The sequence below is a fragment of the Gorilla gorilla genome, chromosome 5 (assembly GCF_029281585.2).
Source record: "Gorilla gorilla gorilla isolate KB3781 chromosome 5, NHGRI_mGorGor1-v2.1_pri, whole genome shotgun sequence".
Classification (NCBI taxonomy): domain Eukaryota; kingdom Metazoa; phylum Chordata; class Mammalia; order Primates; family Hominidae; genus Gorilla; species Gorilla gorilla.
Genome location: NC_073229.2, coordinates 155,385,168 through 155,403,042, shown reverse-complemented (window position 1 = coordinate 155,403,042; position 17,875 = coordinate 155,385,168). Strand labels below are relative to the sequence as shown.

General features: G+C 39.3%; 1 protein-coding gene and 1 pseudogene across 11 annotated transcripts in view; one reads left to right on the top strand and one right to left on the bottom strand.

Annotated features, from left to right (window-relative positions):
* AKAP7 (A-kinase anchoring protein 7) overlaps window positions 1-17,875 on the bottom strand; it is a 152,670-nt gene that overhangs the window by 88,746 nt on the left and 46,049 nt on the right. The gene's annotated exons all lie outside the window — the stretch shown is intronic.
* On the top strand, window positions 10,293-11,652 carry LOC101145575 (zinc finger protein ubi-d4-like; annotated as a pseudogene).

Genomic DNA, 17,875 nt, shown 5'->3' with positions numbered 1-17,875 from the left:
TGCTGAAGGAAAAAAATCTTTCACCCTAGCATAGTATATCTGATAAAAATAGCCTTCAAACATGAAAGAGAAATAAAGACTTGCCCAGAGAAACAAAAGCTGAGGGATTTTACCAACACCAGACCTGTTCTATAAGAAATGCTAAAGAGAGTTTTTCAATCTGAAAATCTGAAAGAGAAGGACATTAATGAGCAATAAGAAATCATCTGAAGGTACAAAACTCACTAGAAATAATAGGCACAAAGAAAAATACGGACTATTGTAACACTGTAACGGTGGTGTATAGATTAGTCCTATCTTAGGAAGAAATATTAAACAATGAACCAATCAAAATAATAACTACCAACTCTTCAAGACATAGTTCTATAAGACATAAAGAGAACAACAAAAAGTTAACAAGTGAGAAGACAAAGTTAAGGTGTAAAGTTTTTATTAGTTTTCTTTTTGCTTGTTTATTCAATCAGGGTTGTCATCACTTTAAAATAATGAGTTATAAGATAATATTTGCAATCCTCAGGGTAACCTCAAAGCAAAAAATATACAATTGATACACAAAAAATAAAAACTGAGAAATTAAGTTATACCACCACAGAAAATCACCTTCACTAAAAAAAAGGCAAGAAGAAAGGAGGAAGAGAGGACCACAAAACAAACAGAAAGCAAATAACAAATGGCAAGAATAAGTCCTTATCAATAATAACATTGAACGTAAATAGACTAAACTCTCCAATAAAAAGACACAGAGTGGCTCAATGGATTTAAAAAGACAAGATTCAATAATCTGTTGCCTGCAAGAAACACACTTCACCTATAAAGATGCACACAGACTGGGAAAAAAAGGATAGAAAAAAGAAATCCCATGCCAATGGGAACCAAAACAGAGCAGGAGTGCATATGATTCTATCAGAGAAAATACATTTCAAGACAAAAACTCCAAGAAGAGGCAAAGAAGGTCATTGTATAATGATTTAGGGGTCAATTCAGCAACAGAAATAACAATTATAAACATATTTACACCCAACATTGGAGTACCCAGATATACAAAGGAAATATTTTTAGAGCTAAAGGGAGAGACTCCATTACAATAATAGCTGCATACTTCCTGGATACTTCAACACCCCACTTTCAGCACTGGACATACCTTCCAGACAGAAATTCAAAAAAGAAACCTCAGACTTAATCTGCACTATAGACCAAATGGACCTAATAGATATTTACAGAATGTTTCATCCAACGGCTGCAGAATACACATTCTTTTCCTCAGTACATGAATCCTTCTCAAGAATAGACCATATGTTAGGTCACAAAAAAAGTCTTAAAACATTCAAAAAACTACAATAATATCAAGCATCTTCTCTGCCCACAGTGGAAGAAAACTACAAGTCAATAATAAGAGGAATTTGGGGAACTATACAAATACATGGAAATTAAATAATATGCTCCTGAATAATCAATGGGTCAATTAAGAAATTAAGAAGAAAACTGAAAAAATTATTGAAACAAATGATGATAGAACTACAACATACCAACAAAACCCATGGGATACAGCAAAAGCCATGCTAAGAGGGAATTTTATTGTTTTAAGTGCATACATCAAAAAAAAGCAAAACTTTTAAATAGATAACCTAATGATGCATTCTAAAGAACTAGAAAAGCAAGAGCAAACCCAACCCAAAATTAGTAGAAGAGATAATAAATATCAGAGCAGAAATAAATGAAACTGAAACAAAATACAAAAAAATCAACAAAATGAAAAGCTGTTTTTTTGAAAAGATAAGCAAAATTGACAAACCTTTAGCCAGACTAAGAACAAAGATAGAAGAACCAAATATATAAAATAAGAGCTGATAAATGAGACATTACAACTGATGCCACAGAAATTCAAAGGATCATTAGTGGCTGCTACGAGTAACTATAAGACAATAAATTGGAAAATCTAGGGGACACAAATAAATTCCTAGACACATACAATCTATGAAGATTGAACCATGAAGAAATCCAAAACCTGAACAGACCAATAACAAATGAGATAAACGTCATAATAAAACATCTCCCAGCAATGAAAAGCTTGGGACCTGATGTCTTCACTGCTGAATTCTACCAAACATTTAAAGAACTAATACCAATCCTATTGAAACTACTCCAAAAAATAGAGGGGAGGGAATACTTCCAAACTCATTCTACAAGACCAGTATTACCCTGATATCAAAACCAGACAAAGACACATCAAAGAAAGAAAACTACAGGCCAATATCTATCATAAACATTGATGCAAAAATCACTGAATTCAACAATACACTAAAAAGATCATTTATCATGACCAAATGAGATTTATTTCAGGGATGCAAGGATGGTTCAATATATACAAATAAATCAATGTGATACATCATATCAACAGAATGAAGGACAAAAACCATATGATCATTTCAATTGATTCTGAAAAAGCATCTGATAACATTCAACATCCCTTCATAAAAAACTCAAAGAACTGTGTATAGAAGGAACATACTTCAACATAATAAAAGCTATATACAATAGATCCACATCTAGTATCATACTGAATAAGGAAAAACTGAAAGCCTTTCCTCTTAACATCTGGAACATAACAAGGATACCCACTTTCACCACTGTTATTCAACACAATAGAAGTCCTAGCTAGAGCAATCAGACAACAGAAGAAATAAAGGGCATTCAAACTGAAAAAGAAGAAGTCAAATTATCCTTGTTTGCAGATGATATGATCTTACATTTTTTAAAAACCCAAAGACTCCACCAAAAACTATTAGAACTGGTGAAAAAAATTCAGTAAAGTTGCAGAATACGAAATCAACATACAAAAATCAGTAGCATTTCTATATGACAATAGTGAACAACCTGAAAAAGAAATCCAAAAAGTAATCCTATTTACAACAGTCACAAACAAAATTAAACACCTAGGGTTTAACCAAAGAAGCAAAAAATTTCTACAATGAAATCTATAAAACACTGATTAGATAAATTGAAGACAGCACCAAAAAAAATGTAAAGATATTCCATGTTCATGGATTGGAAGAATCAATGTTGTTAAAATGTCCAAACTACCCAAAGCAATCTACAGATTCCATGCAATCCCTATCAAAATTCCAATGACATTCTTCACAGAAATAGAAAAAACAATCCTAAAATTCACATGGAATCACAAAAGACCCGGAACAGCCAAAATTATCCTGAGAGAACAAAGCTGGAGGAATCGTATTACTTAACTTCAAATTATACTACAGGGCTATAGTAACAAAAACAGCATGGCACTGGCATAAAAACAGACATATAGATCAATGGAGCAGAATAGAGAACCCAGAAACAAATCAATACAACTACAGTGAATTCATTTTCAACAAAGGTGCCAAGAGCATACAATGCAGAAAAGACAGCTTTTTCAATAAATGGGCTGGGAAAACTGGGTATCCACATGCAGAAGAATGAAACTAGACACCTATCTCTCACCACGTACAAAAATCAAATCAAAATGGATTAAAGACTTAAATCTAGACCTCAAACTATGAAACTACTACAAGAAAACAGTGGAGAAACTCTCCAGGGCATTGGTCTGGGCAAAGATTTCTTGAGTTATATCTCACAAGCACAGGGAACCAAAGCAAAAATAAATAAATGAGATTACACCAAGCTTAAAAGCTTCTGGTTGAGCATGGTGGCTCACATCTGCAATCCCAGCACTTTGGGAGGCTGAGGTGGGCAAATTGCTTGAGCTCAGGAGTTTGAGACCAGCCTGGGCAACATGGATAGACCCCGTCTCTACAAAAAGATATGAAAATTAGCCAGGCATGGTGGTGCGCACCTGTAGTCCCAGCTACTTGGGAGGCTAAGCTGGGTGACAGAGTTGACCAAGTCTCAAAAAAAAAAAAAAAAAAAACAAAAACAAAAAAAAAACACCACGAGGACCAGAGGACCAGGCAGGCTGAAAGGCCATGAAGCCAAGGAGACAGGCGCTGTCCAAAGTGCTGGTGGAGCCCAGGTCCAGTACCAACACCCCAGTGAGCATTAGGTGCCAAACCACAGACAGCACACAAAGGGCCAAAACTGTTCCCACTGGCCTTGGACTGGTAGTAGCTGTCACTGATGACACACCTATCCCAAGGATGAATTCTGCATGGTCCTTTTCTTCTTCAAGTTGCTAGCTTCTGATTCAAAGTCTGCATCAGACCAAGATCATATTTTCCTTCCCTAGCAGCAAGGAAGTCTATGAAAGAATGTAACTAACACAAGAGATTGGTGTAAAAAATTTAGATGCTGGGTAGCCAAAAAAAAGAAAGACAAGTCCAGCATAAGCATGTTATGAAACAGTGAGAGTGTATTCCTAACAATTATCGCTGTAATTAACTTATCAACTTAGAGTTCATATAAATTACTAAAACTTATCTTTTCTCAACTACCCTGTCATAACCCAACTTTGACCCTCTCTATTTTGGCATATTCACAACTGTTTTAAAAGAACCTCATGTTGAAATATTAGGCTGAATCATACAAAACTGTCACTTTTATGGGTCAAAAACAGTCAAATATTAGCGATGTCTTATGGTTTTACATATGTCATGATGGACTAACTTACTATGTTCCTAAGATTTGACTGATTAGAGCATAATTTCCAAGTCTTCGAATATTTGCAGAATTATCCTATATAGGAGCTTCCAATAGCAATTTAGCAACATGTTTGTATCAACCCAGAAAACAAACAGCATAAAGGTGTGGAAGCACAAATTCATTTATTCAGTTACCTACTGAGCACTCCCCGTATGTGCCAAGCACAGTATCTGCTGAAGGCTGCACAAAAGAGACTCTCAAAGTTATTTTGGTCTCCTGGGAGGTTACAGTCTCATGGGACAGATTTCAGCACAAGAAAAAGAAGGACTTCCCAATCAACATCAAAAAATCAAATTTGAATTTTTGAATGTATCAAAAAATTTGACGGATATAAGAAATGGACTTTTGTTAACAGAAAATTAAAACAGTGGGCATTTGTACTGTTCTTTACTACCTAATGTTTATTTATTATCTTATTTGCTATAACAATCTTAAATCAATTGAGTCTAAAGAAAACATTTTTCTCTTTTTTTCCTTTTTTTTTTTCAAGACAGAATCTCGCTCCGTCACCCAGGCTGTATTGCAATGGTACAACCTCAGCTCACTGCAACCTCCACCACCTCCCAAGTTAAAGCAATACTTGTGCCTCAGCCACTTGAGTAGCTGGGATTATAGGCACGCACCACCACGCCTGGCTAATTTTTGTATTTTTAGTAGTTATGGGGTTTTGTCATGTTGGCCAATCTGGTCTTGCACTCCTGGCCTCAAGTGATCTGCCCGCCTTGGCTTCCCAACCAAAGTGCTGGGATTACAGTCATGAGCCACCGCGCCCAGCCAACACTTTTCAATTTATTGATTTCAGTTACCTCAGATTTTGACCCAACAGCTCTCATTATTCACTAGGTCTGAAGTATTTTATGATATTTATTCACAATACTGTTTTAAATAATATTTGTCACAAAGAACTTTTGATTTTTATTAATGTGCTTTTTCAATATAGTCCATAGGTACATAGAAGTGGAGAAAAAGAAAATGCCTTCTTTTTGAAAAGTACTTCTTAATACTGATTTTATATTCCTAACAGTAGTATAATCTATTGCTTAGGGTATTAGGTAATGGTTAGAGCAATATCATATTTGGGATGAGAAAAGTTTTTACTAATATGAAACCTACATGTCATTTTTCATCTGTGTTAACAACTTACACAGAAGTTGGAAGTCCTGGAAGAGAAGCTTATGAATAATTGAGATTGCTTAATTCCTCCCAGTACCACAGGCATTCCTTCAAGCACTAAACAGAAAATCACAAAACACATACATCAGATATCCTTCAAAAAGTCAGGTAAGGGTGCCTCCTAAATAATATAACTTATAACTGAAGATGAAAATTGTCTGAAGAACAACTACTTAAAAATATATTTACATACAAGGACACTTTGCTATATAAAAGAATACTGAAATAAACAATTTAATAGAGAAACAACACATTTGTAACCCTAACAAATACAGCTTTATCTGTTTTTTAGGCTTTACATTTTTTTTATAGAGGAGATTTTCTTTAGGTGAACTGTTTAAAATATGTAGCAGCAATAAATTTACATAATAATCTTAAAATGCAAAGAAGTTGTTAAAAGTTGTCTCAAAGTAAACTGTAACACATCAATTTTAACAAAGTCATGTTTCTACTTATATACCCTTTTTGCAAGATAAATATTTACCCCTTCTTTCCAAGCTTTTGCTATTTTCTCCCTTTTTCTAATATTGTTAAGGATGTTTATACGATCACATGATCTCCAATTTGAGAATAATCAAAAAGAGGTTTATTAATAAGAATAGTCTAGAATGCTAAAAGGAATTAAGTTCATTATATTACTAAACTTATACAGATAATCCTCAAACTACAAAGGTTCAATTTATGATTGTTTGACTTTACAGTTGTGCAAAAGCAACATGCGTTCAGTAGAAACTGTACTTGTAAATTTTGAATTTTGGTCTTTTCCCGGATAGCAATATGCAGTATGATATTCTCTCTCAATGCCAGAAAGCAGCAGCGAGCTGCTCCCAGCCAGTCACAGGATCACAAGGGTAACAACAAACACTCTATAGTGTGTTGTGTTGCCAGATGATTTTTTTGCCCAGCTATAGGTTAATGTTAAGTGTTGTGGGCACATTCAAGGTAGGCTAGACTAAGCTATATTTTCAGGTAGGTTAAATGTATTCAATTCATTTTCAAGTTACAGTAGGTTTATTAGGATGTAACTGCACCATAAGTCAAGTATCTCTATATATTATTTCAGTATGTGGATGTCACAAAAATGGCATGTTCAATTTTTGATTTGGGGCTAGATGAGGTGGCTCATGCCTATAATCCCAGTACTCTGGGAGGCCAAGGAGGTAGAATTGCCTGAGCCCAGGAATTTGAGACCAGCCTGGGCAACATGGTGAAACCCTGTCTCTACAAAACAAAAAAAAAGAAGTACAAAAATCAGCCAGGTGTGATGGCCTATGCCTGTAGTCCCAGCTACTCAGGAGGATGAAATGGGAAGATCACCTAAGCCCAGGGAGGTCAAGGCTGCAGTGAGCTGTGATGACACCACTGTACTCTAGCCTGGGTGACAGAGTGATACATGGTCTTAAAAAACAAAACAACAACAACAACAAAACTAATGTGTAATTAAACAATAGCAAGCATGAGTATTTTCCATGTCTTCCAATTGCAAGATACTTTCTACTACTGTTGTAAGTTATGCTAAAATTGTGTCACATATAATACGAAAAATCTCAATAAAATTTTAAAATCACTTTTCGTCACCTGAAACTTTAAAGAAATAAAAGCCATAAAGCTGTTTTTGTTGTTCCTATAATATTACTATTAACATTTAAAGCATTCCTGTATCCACATACTGCTTAAACAGTTTCATTTTAGACAGTCTTAGCAAGTCACTTGAACTATACGTTTCAATATAAAGGCTGACATAATGCTGAAACCAACTTCAATTTAAAAATTTTATAGTCCTCATCTTAAATAGATATTTCCAGTTGATTACTGTGTAAAACTGACAAGTAGAATTTTTAAGTGTCATTCTTAAAAGCACATCTTTAAAATACATCTTGATGCCAGAGTAATTCTACTCATTCTACCACAGTTGATAAAGAGAACCAGACTGAGCCTTCTAACTCCAACCCAGTTCTCCCATTATTTAGTTTGTGCTCCTAGACACATCACTTAACACTGACAGTAAAAGTGATGAGACCATAATAAATTGTATCTCAGGTCCCTTCTTATCCTAACAACCAGCAAATCCAAGTGAACTGCCAGAGAGAGTTCTGGTACATCATCCTTAGGGGATTCTAGAACACCAGGACTGGGTTTAATTCTCATGCAAAGATTTAGACACAAATGTAAATGAGGGAAGAGAGACTACCTAAAGTTAAATGTTCTTTCAAGTAAACTTTTATGTGTGCATCACACTTTTTTTTCATTGCTTTATGTATTAAAATATATTTATTGAATATCATGTGGCAGGAATTGAGGACACAAAGATGGAAGATTCCCTCAAAGAGCTTTCAATTCTGGTTGGGAAAGTTAGATTTCTAAACAATTACACTAACTTGTTATAGTTTCTACAGTAGAGATATAGGGGATAAGAGGATAAAATGATCATTTCTACTTTGGAGAAAAAAGGCCTTTATTTTTAAAGTGACACTTGAAATAAGTCTCTATGAAAGGTCAGTGATACAATGTGAAAGGAAATTAAGAAAACAATTGCATCAACATTATAAATAAAATTATAAAATAATTAGGAATACAAAAATTTAAAAATACTTAGGAATAAATTTAACCAAGGAGGTGAAAGATGCATATTCTGAAAACTATGAAACATTGCTAAAAGAAATTAAAGAAAATACAAATAAATGAAAAGACATCCTGCCTTTTTTAATGAACCGAAGGACTACATATTGTTAAAATGCCAATACTGCTCAAAGCAATCTAATGATTTAATGTAACCCTATCAAAATCCCCATGGTATTTTCTGCAGAAATTTTTAAAAAATCCATCCTAAAATTCATATTGAACCTCAAGGATCTCTGAATAGCAAAACAATCCTGATAAAGAAGATCAAAGTTAGAGATTTTACACTTCTGATTTCAAAAGTTACTACAAATCTACAGTAATCAAGAAAGTGTAATATATGCATAAAGACAAATATATAGGCTAATGAAATAGAATAGAAAGCTCAAAAACAAACCCTCACATATACGGTTGCTATGGTCTGAATGTTTGTGTCCCTCCAAAATTCTTACGTTGAGACCTAATCCCCAAGGTAAAGGTATTAAGAGGTGGGGCCTTTGGGAGCTGATTAGGTCACAAGAGGTCTGCCTTCATTAATGGGATTACTGTCCTTAAAAGAGATTTTGGGGTCCTAAATCACTTTTGTCTTTTGTCTTTGTCCCTTTTGCCCCTCCACCATGTGAGGATACAGTGTTCTCCCCTTCCACTAGGTGAGGATGCAGTAGCAAGGTGTCATCTGTGAAGCAGAGAGCCCTCTCCAAACACTAAATCTTCTGGTGACCTGATCTTGAACTTCCCATTTCCAGAACTGTGATGAATAAATTTCTGTTGTTTATAAATTACCCAGTCCAGAATTTTGTTATAACAGCAGGAAAGGACTACGACAATGGTCAAATGGTTTCAACAACGGTGCCAAGATCATTCAATGAGAAAAGACAGTTGTATTAAGCCATTTCTCCATTGCTATTTAAAAAAAAATACCTGAGACTGGATAACTTATAAGAAAAGAGACTTTAATTGGCTCACAGTTCTGCAGGCTGTACAGGAAGCATAATGCCAGCATCTCCTTCTGGGGAGGCCTCAGGAAGCTTACAATCCATGGCAGAAGGCATGGGGGAGCGGGCATCTCACAGGGTGGGAGCAGGAATAAGAGAGAGAGGGGAAGGTCCCACACACTTTTAAATGACCAGATCTCACAAGAACTCACTCACTAGCATGAGGATAGTACTAAGAGGATGATGATCCAATCACCTCCCACAAGGCCCCACCTCCAACACTGGGGATTATATTTCAACATACAATTTGAGAAGGGATAACATACAAACTACATCAGCAGTCTTTCAACAAATGGTGCTAGGAAAACTGGATATCCACATGCAAAAGAATGAAGTTAGTCCCTTACACGTTACACCATATACAAAAATTAACTCGAAATGGATCAAAGATCTAAACATAAGAGTTAAAATTATAAGACTCTTAAGAAAAAACATAGAGGGAAAGGTTCAAGACATTAGATTTGGCAATGATTTCTTGAGTGTGACACCAAAGCACAGGTAACAAAAGTAAAAACAGATAAATTGGACTACATAAAAATTTAAAACTTTTGTGCATCATAGGATATAATAGAATGAAAAGGCCACCTATGGCGTGGGAGAAATATTTGCAAATCATATAACTGATAAGAGATTAATATTCAGAATATAAAGAACTCCTTCAAATCAACAACAAAAGACAACTTGGTTTAAAAATGGGCAAAAGGCTTGAATAGGATTTCTCCGTAGAAGAAACACAAACGGCAAAAAGCACAGGAAAAGATGTTCAACATCACTAATCACCAAGGAATTGCAAATCAAAACCACAAATGAAATACCACCTCATACCCATTAGAATGGCCATTACTGGAGGGAGAGAAGCAAGGAAAAATGGCACCTGTGGTGGTGAATGCAGTGAAGTTCCTTGGGAGCAGTACTACAAAGATGCCATGGAGCAGGGCCACAGTTACAATGCCCACCTCTGTGCTGAGCACAGCGTGTGCCTGCCTTTCTTGGCCTCGCAGACTGGAGTAGCCCAGAACAATTGTTACAGCTGGATGGAGAAGTAACCAGGTTCTAGGATTGGCCTCTGGACAACTACTTGTACCCTGCCCGGCACTGGCGGAAAAAGCAGTGAGCCCACCCCCGTGAAGAGCCACAATTTTTCTTCCCACCTATTAAGCCAGACACAGACCACACCCTGAAGAAGGAGGGGCTGATCTCTCAGGACAGCAGCAGTTTAGAGGTTCTGTTGCACACTGACCCCCTGGAGAAGCGAGGTGCCCCAGATCCCCGAGTTGATGATGACAGCCTGGGCAAGTTTCCTGTGACAAACAGTCAAGCACGAAAGCGGATCCTAGAACCAGATGACTTCCTGGATGACCTCGATGATGAGGACTGTGAAGAAGATGCTCCCAAGCTTCGGGGAAAGGGGTAATCCAAGGGTAAATGTGTGGCAGTGCCCGTAAGGAGCTGGATGCTTCCAACCTGGAGGACCAGGATAAGCCCTATGCCTGTGACATTTGTGGAAAACGTTATAAGAACCGACCAGGCCTCAGTTACCACTATGTCCACTCTCACTTGGCTGAGGAGGGCGAGGACAAAGAAGACTCCCAACCACCCACTCCTGTTTCCCAGAGGTCTGAGAAACAGAAATCCAAAAAGGGTCCTGATGGATTGGCCTTGCCCAACAACTACTGTAACTTCTGCCTGGGGAACTCAAAGATTAACAAGAAGATGGGACAACCTGAGGAGCTGGTGTCCTGTTTCAACTGTGGCTGCTCAGGGCATCCATCTTGCCTCCATTTCACCCCCATGATGATGGGGCAGTGAAGACATACTGCTGGCAGTGCATCGAGCACAAATGTTGCGATATCTGCGGCACCTCTGAAGATGATGACCAGCTGGGCTTTTGTGATGACTGCGATCATGGCTACGAAATGTACTGTCTCACTCCATCCATATCTGAGCCCCCTGAAGGAAGTTGGAGGTGCCACCTGTGTCTGAACCTGTTGAAGGAAAAAGCTTCCATCTACCAGAACCAGAACTCCTCTTGATATGGCCACCCCCCTGCTCCCCGACATATCTAAGGCTGTTTCTCTCCTCCACTTCATTTTTCATACCCACCTTTCCCTTCCTCCTCCTCTCCTTCACAAGTCCAGAGAACCTTGGGGTGGTTGTTCTAGCCTGCCTTTGGCAGCCACAAGCTGAGGTGGCAGCTCTGGCCACCTCTGGCCCTAGGCCCTCAAGGAGAAAGGAGCAACACACTGCCCCAAGGCATACCTGTGGGCCCAGTTTCTCTCTGCTCTCCATGAAATGCATTCATTCTGCTTGCCTTGGGCCCAGGCCCTGGTCATCACAGGGTTCAAACAGCGTCCTCCTAGAAAGAGTGGGAGAGCAGCTCACTTCTCTCTCTGTTCTGCCTCCACTCTGGTCTCCACAGTTTTCCCGTCCCCCAGAGGCGAGCCAGGCCAGAGCCTCTGCCCGAGGCAGCTGGTAGCGAGCAGCTGAGGCCACAGCCACAAGGAGCTTTCCATGCCCCTGTGTCACTTAGCCTCACCTCTTTCCTCCAGAGTGGCTCTCTGCGGCCCTCTGTTCCTGCTACGTAGGATTCTTTGCTGGAGTCAGGATGTTCTCGGTCACCATCCTGGCTCTGCCCTGTCCCAGTCCACCCTACCCCAGGGGGAGCAGCAGCTTCACCTTGTGCTTCCCAGTGCTCTCCAGGCTCACTCTCATGGGCGGGCTCCAGTGACTAAAGCATTCCCCACCCTTGGAATGTCTCATCTTCTACCTCTCTTCTTATTCATTTTGGTTTTGTGGGGAGAGGGGAAGGATCAGGGGGCCAGGCCAGGAGCTCAAGGGCCACAGGGAGATGGGTAATGTGCCTGTTTTTTAACACAACAAAAAAGCCTACCTCCAAAATCCCCTTTTTGTTCTTCCTGGACCTGGGCATTCAGCCCCCTGCCCTGAACTGAATTGGGAGCCTCTGCCACCTGCCCTGTGTATCCTGGCTCTCAGCTCATGGGGAAGCCACACAGACATCCCTTTCTTCCCCTGCATGCTCGCTAGCAGCTGGTAAGGTCTTCACACCCTGATTCCTCAAGTTTTCTGCTTAGTGGCACTGACATTAAGTAGTGGGGGGCCAGTGCATGCCAGCATACCCTGGAGTAGCCTTCCCACCTTGGCCGCAGGCAGGCCCTAACTCACTGTCACTTTGAAGTTGTCTTTTTTTTCCTTTCGTTAGTTCCTGTATTCTAAACATTAGTAAAAATAAACGTTTTTACACAGAGCCCTCTGCTGGATGGTTTATCTCCTGCCTCTCTCCATTAAGAAGGCCATTTCATCCTAAGATTTCCATGACAGTGGTTTTTTTAAACATTTTGAAATACAGCTTTTTTTCCCCCAAAATTAAATTTTTTTTGTTGAACTCCAATATGTAAAGCGAATATAAAATTGGTTATTTTGCTAGTTTTAATTAGTTACATAAATTCAAGTTTACAACAATTCTTTGTTATAAAGAACAATGAAGCTGTTTTGATCAATACAAAATTTGGGTTAAAAAAAAAGGGCCATTATCAAAAAAATAGAAAATAACAAGTGTTGGAGCCCTAGTACACTGCTGGAGGGAATGTAAAATAGTCCAGCTGCTATAGAAAACATTAAGACAGTTCCTCAAAAAGTTAAAAATTAAACTACCATACGATTTAGCAATTCCACTTCTGGTTACATATCCAAAAGATCTGAACTCAAGGTCTTGAAGAGATATTTATACATCCATGTTCATAGCTGCATTATTCACAATAGCCAAGAGTCCATCAACAAACCCATCAACAGATAACAAGCAAAATGTGGTATGTACATATACCACGGAATATTATAAAGCATTAAAAAGGAATAAAGTTCTGACATGATACAGCATGGATGAACCTTAAGGACGTTATGTTAAGTGAAATCAGCCAGTCACAAAAAGATAAATACATGATTTCACTTCTATGAGGCAGCTACACAGTCAAATTCATAGAGATAGAAAGTAGAATGGTGGTCGCCAGAAGCCAGGGGAAGGAGGGAGTGAGGATTTGTTTTTCATGGGTATGGAGTTTCCATTTTGCAAGAATAAAAAGATTCCGTAGATTGGTTGCACAATAATGTGAATATACTTAACACTACTGAACTATGTGTTTAAAAAAAGTTAAGATGGTAAATTTCATATTATGTGTATTTTACTATAGTTAAAAATTATTATTTTTTTTCAGATGGACTCTTGCTCTGTCACCCAGGCTGGAGTACATTGGTGCCATCTCAGCTCACTACAACCACCGCCTCTTGGGTTCATGCGATTCCCCTGCCTCAGCCTCCTGAGCAGGTGAGATCACAGGTACCCACCACCATGCCTAGCTAATGTTTTTGTATTTTTAGTAGAGATGGAGTTTCACTATGTTGGCCAGGCTGGTTTCAAACTCCTAACCTCAAGTGATCTATCCGCCTCGGCCTCCCAAAGTGCTAGGATTACAGCATGTCCGGCCAAAACTAATTTTTTTTTAAATAAAAAAGATCAGTGGTTGTTGTCTGATCATGTGAAGAATGTGAAAGTTTCCATGGGATGGCAGCAGCGTCAGCTAAGGCATGAAGACACGACATGGCCCAGTGCCTCAGGGGACCTGTAAGTAGTTCAGCATATCTTAAACAATGGGTGCAGGGTGCAGTGTGGACAAGAAATAAGGCTAAATACACAGGCAAGAATCAAGGAGCTGAGAATCTTAAATGACACAGCAAGAAGAATAGATTTTATCCTAGATCCAACAGTAAGTTAATAAATTCTTTTAAGCAGGGAGCATAAAAATGCTTAGTTTTGTGCTTTAGAAAAAGAGTCTGGAAGCAAAGCGGCAGACTGTAGACCAGGAGACTATTGCAGTAGCATGGGTGAAAGATGAACAGAGCTTGAACTGAGGCACAGCAACAGGAACAGAAAGTAGGGAACGAATGGGAGTGATATTTAAGACAAAAAATTTACAGCATTTGATGACTATGAATATCTAAAATGACTGATGCTGGGGTTTAGGATGACACCTACATTTCTTGATGTTCCTGGTGGAAGAGTAGGGAGATTGACCATGATGGTAAATACAAAAAGTGAAACATGGGGCCAGGCGCGGTGGCTCACACCTGTAATCCCAGCACTTTGGGAGGCCGAGGAAGGCAGATCACCTGAGGTCAGGAGTTTGATACCAGCCTGGCCAACATGGTGAAACCCTGTCTCTACTAAAAATACAAAAATTAGCCAGGCATGGTGGCAGGCGCCTGTAATCCCAGCTACTCAGGAGGCTGAGGCAGGAGAATTGCTTGAACCCAGGAGGCTGAGACAGTGCCACTGCACTCCAGCCTAGGCAACAGAGTGAGACTCCATTTCAAAAAAAAGAGAAACATAGTTAAACAGAGAGTCAGGTTCAGAAATCTAAAAATATAAATGCTTAAAGAAAAAAGAGATAAGCTAATGAAGAAAGCTGAGAAGATACACTGAGAGAAGTATAAAAAAATAAACAAACAAAAAAAGAAAGTGGTGTCTCAGAAACCAAAAGGAGAATTTAAAGAAGGGAGTCCTCAGTTGTATGAATAAATCTAGAGCATTCGTTAGATTCAGCGATTACAAAGCTATCAGGGGCCCATGATGTGGCATGCAGTGAAGTAGGCCATAGCCTACTGACCGCAGGAGGTTTGAGAAAAGGACAGTAATGAACTAAAGACAGAGAATACAGGCAACTCTTTTAAAGATTCTGGATAGGAAAGGTACAATGAAGATTTTTAAATTTTAAAGATTCTAGGTAGGAAAGGTACAGAGAATACAGGCAACTCTTTTAAAGATTCTGGGTAGGAAAGGTACAATGAAGAAGCTAGCAGGAGATTCAAGATCAAGAGATTTTTCTGTAGCTAATTCTTAGGATTTTTTAACTTTGTTTTTTGTTTGTTTAGGGATAGGAAAGGTGTTATTGAGCAAGTAAAGTTGGGGGAAAGGAGGTAATAAAGACAAAAGGGTTGAAAACACAGAAGCACAGAGAGGGAAGAAGTAACTGGTACAGCAAGATCCTGGTTGAGTCCAGCAAACCAAGAACACAGCTGAAGGGGTTAGTCTTAACTAGATAAAGGACACCTCTTTTCCCAAAACTGTATGAGAATTTAAAAGCCAAATGCAGTAGCAGATAGGTTCACCAAGCACAGGGACTTGAAGTGAGCAGATCCCAGCCTCAGTGCCATCTGCTGAGAGAGGGGTAGAAGGTTATAGTTGCTCCAAACAGGGGGCTAGGGCAGCAACAGTAGACATGAGAAAAACTGAGCTGAAGCAGTGGACCTGCCGAGCCAAGGCTCTGAGTGTGGAAAACATACATTTGCAGGAGAGCCAACCTACATGACTGTGTGATTTCTTCATTTTCTCATTCTTTTGATGAATACTTATTAACAACTTATTTATTTATTTATTTATTTATTTATTTATTTATTTATTTGAGACAGGGTCTTTTTCTGTCACCCAGGCTGGAGTATGGTGGCATATTCACAGCTCGCTGCAGCCTCGCCCTCCCAGACTCAAGCAATCCTTCCACCTCAGCCACCTCAGTAGCTGGAATCAAGGCATGCACCATCATGCCAAGGTAATTTTTTTCTATCTTTTGTAGAAACAAAGTCTCACTATGTTGCCTAGGCTGGTCTTAAACCACTGAGCTCAAGCAATCCTCCCTCCTCAGACCCCCAAAGTGCTGGGATTATGTGAGCCTTAACGCGTTTTATGTGTCACACATTATAGACAGTACTGGGTATACACTAGTGACCAAAACAGTCATGGTCCTGGCCCTCATGGAACCTAATCTAGCCACAAAGATAGTCAATCAAATAGACAATAACAGGCCAGGCACGGTGGCTCACGCCTGTAATCTCAGCACTTTGGGAGGCCCAGGCAGGCAGATCACTTGAGGTCAGGAGTTTGAGACCAGCCTGGCCAACATGGAGAAACTCCGTCTCTACTATAAACACAAAACTTAGCTGGGTGTGGTGGCAGGCACCTGTAATCCCAGCTACTCGGGAGGCTGAGACAGGAGAATCACTTGAACCCAGGAGGCAGAGGTTGCGGTGAGCCAAGATTGTGCAACTGCACTCCAGCCTGGGCGACAGAGCGAGACTCCATCTCAAAACAAACAAACAAACAAACAAAAAACCGAATAGACAATAAGGTAATCACAACCTGTGATGAGACCTATGAGGGCATCCCACTGGGTACAGTGATAGAGAGCTTACTTATAAAAATACTCTACTCACAGTGGGCAGGGACTCTCTGAAGTGGTGACATTTGAGATCCTAAGAAGGAAAAGGTCCAAGCAGAAGGAACACTCAGGCATTTTCAGAAGATCTATGGCAGAAAAGACTTTGTTGAGTCCAGTACCTGTAAGAAGCAAGTTCAAGTGGGGCACAGTGGGCAGGGAGAGAGGACCATGATAAGGCAGGAGATATAGGCAGTGGACCAGAACATGGAGGATATTGTGGGCTACAGCAAGGAGGGTGGATTTTATTTTGCCCAGGTGTTGGGGCAAAAAAGCAAATGACTGTATTGGATCTGCCATCGGTGTCTCCCAGACAGGTCAAACAGAAGGAGATAGGACAACTGAAAGAGCCACCAAGAGAATGGCATACCTTGAGGCCTTGTCTAGTTTAAGAATGAATACATCCATGCTGTCCTGGAAGAGGCCAAGCCTGGGTGAGGTTCCGGAGCATTAGTAGTAGTGGAAACGAAGTAAATGGCAACTAGAATGGGAAGTTGTGGTGATAGCTATAACTAAGTTTAAGGTCTCAGAAATATGCTTATGAATGGCAGAGTGGTGTATGGGTGTAGGATGCTAACGTCAAAGAAGTCAAGGGATTTTAAGAAAAGCAACAGCTGTGATGGCAGTAGTGGGAATGGAGTATTTATCATTAATAATAATCGTTACCATCTATTTAACATTGTCTATGTGCCCAATACTGTGCTAAGCACTTCGTATAGATTATCTCACTTTATTTTCAGAACAGTTACTATTATGCCCATTGTACAAATAAAAAAACTGAAGGATTGGAAGGTGAAGTAAATTGCTTAAAACCACTCAGCTGGTAACAGGCTGCACAGGAATGCAAATGGTTCTGACTGACTCCAAAGCTCACTTTGTGCCAGGATGGCTGGACAGATTGTGCTCGTGCTACTGAAGGACGCAAGCATTGTAATGTGAGCTATGAAACAAAATCCTCAAAATAGGAGAGGAAATATTCAGATGACAGCAAAAAGAGAGGCAGAAGTTAACAAAACCAGGTAACATGAACCACCAATAAGGAAAGACCTTTGCGTGAGGATAGAACGGGGACAAAGCAACAGAAAACTAAGAGAATGTGGATGATACCTCTGGGTCCCGTGGAATTTGGGATTGGGTGAAATGAGCAGCCTTCACCTAGAGGAAGCTGTG